The following is a 5637-nucleotide window of genomic DNA, read 5'->3' on the forward strand; positions in this document are numbered from 1 at the left end:
CTTCCTCAACAGTTCTGGAGACTGGACATCCAAAGTCAAGGCACCACAGCGAGGAGGTAGCTTTGCAAACATGACATGTCTTCCCTGTGTCCTCACATGGTCATCTGGGTGTATTACATGTGTCCAGATTTCCTCCCATTAGGACGCTGATCAGATTAAGGCCCATGCTAAAATCTCCATTTAACATTAATTGCCTCATTAAAGGTATTGTCTCCAAATATAAATGACCCTAAAGGCTTGGGTCGAAGGCTCTGTTCCCAGCTGGTGGTGCAGCTGAGGGGTCTGCTATCAGTGCTGATTTGTTTTAGTTGAGTGGACTATTAGAGGTGATGCCCAGCTGGAGGAAGTAGATGTCTTTGAAGGGACTCTGTCCTCTTCCCATCTCTGCATCCTGATTACCATAAAGTGAATAGCCTCCTCCTTGAGCAGAAAAGCTCAGGGACAGCACCCAGGCCTTGAGTTCAAGCCCAAGGACTGGCATTAAAAACAAAAAACATTGTTACATCCTGTATTCCTCCACACACAACAAAGGCCTCACTGGGTATGGAGATGTGGCTCAAGTGGTAGAATGCTGGCCTTGAAGGAAAGACCTGCACCATAGCACAAAGCCCTAAATCCGTGATTTAAAAAAAAAGAAAAAACAGCCATGAACAGCTCACACTGTAGTCCTAGCTACTCAGGAGACTGAGGTTTGGAAGATTATGGTAGAGTCAACCTAGGCAGAAAAATGACATGCATCTCCAATTAACCAGCAAAGAGTGAGACTGGAGGTGTGGCTCAAGTGGTAGAGTACTAGCCATGATCAAGAAAGCCAAGCAAAGCTGGACTCCTGTTGCTCATACCTGTAATCCTAGCTACTCAGGAGGTTGATTTCTGAGGATTGCAGTTCAAAGCCAGCTCAGGCAGGAAAGTCTGAGATTTATCTCCAGTTAACTACTAGAAAGTCAGGCATAGAGCTGTGGCTCAAAGTGGTAGAGTGCTAGCCTTGAGCACAAATACTCAAGGACAGCACTCAATGTAAGGAAACTGAGTCATCAGTATCAGAATAAAGGGCAAAACATGAACTCAACCGACCAACAGACTCATTTCAGGGGTGAAATTCTGAGAGGGACACTAGTCTTCCAGGCAGACTGGAGAAGCCACGGCACACCCTCTAACAAGAGTTGAGAGTGAAGTGAGTCAGTCATAGGAAGTGGGCATAATGGAAACAAGGGGCTCTGTGCAGTAGTGTCCACAGGTTGTCTCTTACAGCTGCAGGACATATGTGGGGAGAGGGCAGGGGATGGGAGATGATGCGTGCTGGTTTTTTAAGATATGGAGGGGAGAGGTGAATATCTTTAGTTCAAGTCATTTTTCCATCACCCCGGCCCTGAGTTCAAGCCCCAAGACTGGCACACACACACATACACACAGTTGGTGTTTATGCTCACACGTAATCCTAGCTGCTCCAGAGACTGAGATTGGAAGATCATGGTCCAAAGCCAGCCTGGGCACACTTCTGCTTGGTGTCTCACTGCCCTCCAGAGCATGAGCTGTGAGCCTAAGTTACTGCAAGAGAAAGGTACTAAAAAGGATTGAGGGAGTCTCCTTGGCATAGGTTGAAATTTTCTTAATAGAGACCCAGAAACAACAAATCAAAGAAAGGTTGGACAAAGGGGATTGCATGAAATTGCAGAGCTTCTGCATGGCAAGGGAAATAGCAAGATCAATAGAAAGCCCACGGATTGGGAGAAGATCTCCACTAGCCATACAATGGACAAGGGTCTCATATCTAAAATATACCTGGAACTCAAAATATTAAATCCCCCAACAACAAATCTTCAAAGAAACAACTGCCCAATAAATAAGTGGGATAAAGACTTAAAAAGAAACTTCTCTGAAGAGGAAAGAAGGATGGCCAATAGACACATGAAGAAATGTTCAACCTTCTTAGCCATAAAAGAAATGCAAATCAAAACAACATTGAGATACCACCTCACCCCAGTTAGAATGGCTATAATCAAGAACTCTAATAACAGGTGCTGGAGGGGATGTGGACAGAAGGGAACCTTACTGCATTGTTGGTGGGAAGGTAAACTTGTTCAACCACTTTGGAACAAAAGACTCCACATAGAGCTCTCCTATGACCCAGCAATCCCACTTTTGGGCATTTACCCAAATGTTCACAAACAAGACCACACTAACGCTACCAGCACAACTATGTTTATTGTAGCATTATTTACCATAGCTAAGATATGGAACCAACCCAGATGCCCCTCAGTAGATGAATGGATCAAGAAAATGTGGTATGTATACACAATGGAATTCTATGCCTCCATCAGAAAGAATGACATTGCCCCATTTGTTAGGAAATGGAAAGACTTGGAAAAAATTATATAAAGTGAAGTAAGCCAGGCCCAAAGAAACATAGGTCCCATGTTTTCCTTATTTGCAATAACTAGTATATGTCTGAGTCAAGCAGAAAAGGTCAGATAAGTTGATGTTAGGGAAATGAACCCTAAGATATATATTCAAATGTTTTTTTCTTTCGTGCGATTGTTTCTAACACATTTATAAGATTATTTCTTTGTTGCTTTATATGTCCCTCCCCTACGGTATAACCCCTGCTTTCACTGTATTTGATGTCGGTATAATTTGTGGAGGGGAAGGGAAAAAAACAGGTTGTTTAAATAGGGATACAGGTGGATCCATTGCAACAATGAGATGTACAAGTCGAATTTACAACTTTGGGTGGGGGGGAGTGGGGGGAGGAGGATTGGTTGGGGGCTGGGGAGAGGATGGGAAAGGGGAAACAAAGGAGGAGGCTACAATGCTTGATAAGAAATGTACTCATTATCTTGCCCATGTAATTGTAACCCCTCTGTACAGTATTTTCACAAAAAAAAAAAAAAAAAGAAAATGCCCTTCAGACAGCCAAATACAAAAAAAAAAAGAACAAAAAAGGATTGAGAGAGTTGTGTTTACCCAGCTTTACCCAGCTGCTGCTGCCTTCTGTGTGTTGGTTCCACCAGTCGTTCCTTTGTCCACCTGGGCTGGCCACCTTGCTGTCCTTTGACCTTTTAGAGTCTCTGGCACAAGCAGAATGCTCTGGAAGTAACCAAACTGCTCTCAAGTTTCAAGAGGTCCCAATTCCACACCTGTGGCCCAATCTGCACCTATTTACCTAGGACCAGATTTTACCTCTGGGTTAGCTATTCCTCTTGTGGGCAGGACTTCTACTTGGTTCTAAGGACATTGATACACAGCCCTTCCTTGTGTTCTGGTATTTTGTCTTGCTAACCCAACTGTGTCTAAGCAGCTTGCCTCTCTGTTTCCTAACATATCTTAAAGTATTTCTCACTCTTATTTTTATTTATTTATTTTGGGGGGGGGGTCCGGTCGTGGGGCCTGAGCTCTGGGCCTGGGCGCTGTCCCTCAGCTCTTCAGCTCAAGGCTAGTACTCTATCACTTGAGCCACAGTGCCACTTCTGGCTTTTTTCTTTTTGCTTATGTGGTGCTGAGGAATCAAACTCAGGGCCTCAGGCATGTAAGACAAGCGCTCTACCACTGAGCTACCTTCCCAGCCCCCTCACCCTTTTAAAGGCCAAGGAATTTTTTTTTTTAAGCCAAGTTTCACTATGTACTCCAGGTCAGCCTAGAACTCACTGTGTAGGCTTTGAACACCCACCCAATTCAGCCTTTTGAGTGCTAGAGTTTACAGGTAAATATCACCACTTCAAACATGTTTTGGTTTTGTTGAGCTTGAACTCAGGACCTGTCTCACTGGGTGTGAGCAGGGAGAGGGTGGGCGCTCAAAGCCAACATGCTCCCACTTGAGCCACACCTCTACTTTCAACTTTTTGCTGAGAGCTGAGAGAGCCTGGCATACTCCATGCTGGAGAAGGGTGTGTCAAAGGACAGTCCCATCCCCTGGCCCTCTGCAATGTAAGGAGAGGAAACTTAGATTTGAGTTTTAAAAATGGTCTTTTTTTTTCTCCAGCCAAGAGGACACTGTAAGGTATATTAAATTAATTAGGTAGCCGGTGAAGAGAACACCATGCGCTATTCAGGCAGGAGAAGAAATTTACCGAACTGTTGCCCCCGCGGTTCATGATGGAGAAGCGCGGTTCATGGTGGAGAAGCATGGCTGAAAAGGCAGATGGACCCCTGGGCCAGGACTTTTCTAGGCCAGGGACAGGAAGAGGTGTGGCCAGGTGGGGGAAAGGTGTGGTCACACTAGATCTGGACAGTGACTGGCATGTGACCAGAGATGGCCCAAGATGTGACCTAGCAGGAGGGGAAGGTGACTGCTTCCAGGTCTGCCAGTTACCTAGGTGACAGATACTGGGCAGAAACTTAGCCAAGAGGTAGGGAGGTGTCTCTGTGCAGACCTTACGGACACCATCTAAGGTTGGTTTTAGGCTGGGCTCAGCAGTTGCAGGATGTGCTGCTGTGTGGGGAATATTCTACTTCTTCAAAAGGAGCAGAGATGATCCATGGTGACATCTACCTCCAAAGGATCAAGCCATAGAGTCACCACCACACTACACTTAGGCTCTGTGGGACCCTGGTCGTACCTCTTGGTCTGTTCTAGACTGGTTTGAGGGGTCTCCCCCTGCTGCGATTGTCCCGTCTCAGAGGCACCTGCCTGGGGTAAAATTTAAGGACGTGCTGAAAAGGTTCAGTGATGGTGAGAAGTAATATAAACTAACATTTTAAAGCAGACCAGTAAACTGAAGAGAAGTACTAACTTCCTGTTTTGTCTTTTTGTTGTGGGGCTTGAACTTTGGGCCTGGGCGCTGTCCCTCAGCTCTTCAGCTCAAGGCTAGCGCTCTACCCCTTGAGCCACAGCGCCACTTCCGGCTTTTTCTGCTTATGTGGTGCTGAGGGATCAAACTCAGGGCCTCATGCATGCAAGGCAAGCGCTTTACCACAGAGCCACCTTCCAGCCCCACTGCCCATTCCTGTAAGAAGTTTCCTGGTCGGGACTGGGTGGGGACTGGGTGAGGACTAGGCGAGGAATGGTTGGGGACTGGTCGGGGACTGGGTGAGGACTGGGCAGGGACTGGGTGAGGACTGGGCGGGGATCGAGGCTGCGGTTCTTGGGGGACTGGGGCTGTAGGGACCGGGTGAGGGGAAGCCAAGGCTGAAGGCAGAGTCGGGGGACGGGCGGGTCGGGGACGGGCGAGGCGCGCAGTGTCGGAAGGCAGGCAGCGGCGGGTGGAGCGGTCCACGGCCCGAGCTCTGGGCCCCGCCCTGGCAGTCACGGCCCGGGAGCTCGAGGCCGGGCGTCGGGGGCCGCCGCGCCTGCCCTCGGCTCCGTCCCCTACCGCGCCGACGCCCGCTGTCGGGCCACCGTCCCGGGCCGGTCCCCGGCTTCGAGTGTCGCCCGCCGCTGGACTGCTCCGGGCGCAGCCGGAGGAGCGGCGGCCCCGCGGCGAGGCTCCAGCGCCGTCCAATCGCCGCCAGGGGTCGGACCGCGCTGGGCCGAGGGCGAGGCCCGGGGTGCCGGCCCGGTGGGCGGGCGGCGCAGGTGGGCGGGCGGCGTCCGGTAGGCGGGCTGCGTGGCGTCCACGCCCCGAGCCGGGGCCGGGCCCGGAGCGTCCTGGGCGCGCGGCCGGCCCGGAGGGAGAGGCGCTCGGGTTAGGACGCGGCGCC

The sequence above is a fragment of the Dipodomys spectabilis genome, unplaced genomic scaffold (genome assembly GCF_019054845.1).
Source record: "Dipodomys spectabilis isolate Male_0828 unplaced genomic scaffold, ASM1905484v1 ptg000096l, whole genome shotgun sequence".
NCBI lineage: Eukaryota > Metazoa > Chordata > Mammalia > Rodentia > Heteromyidae > Dipodomys > Dipodomys spectabilis.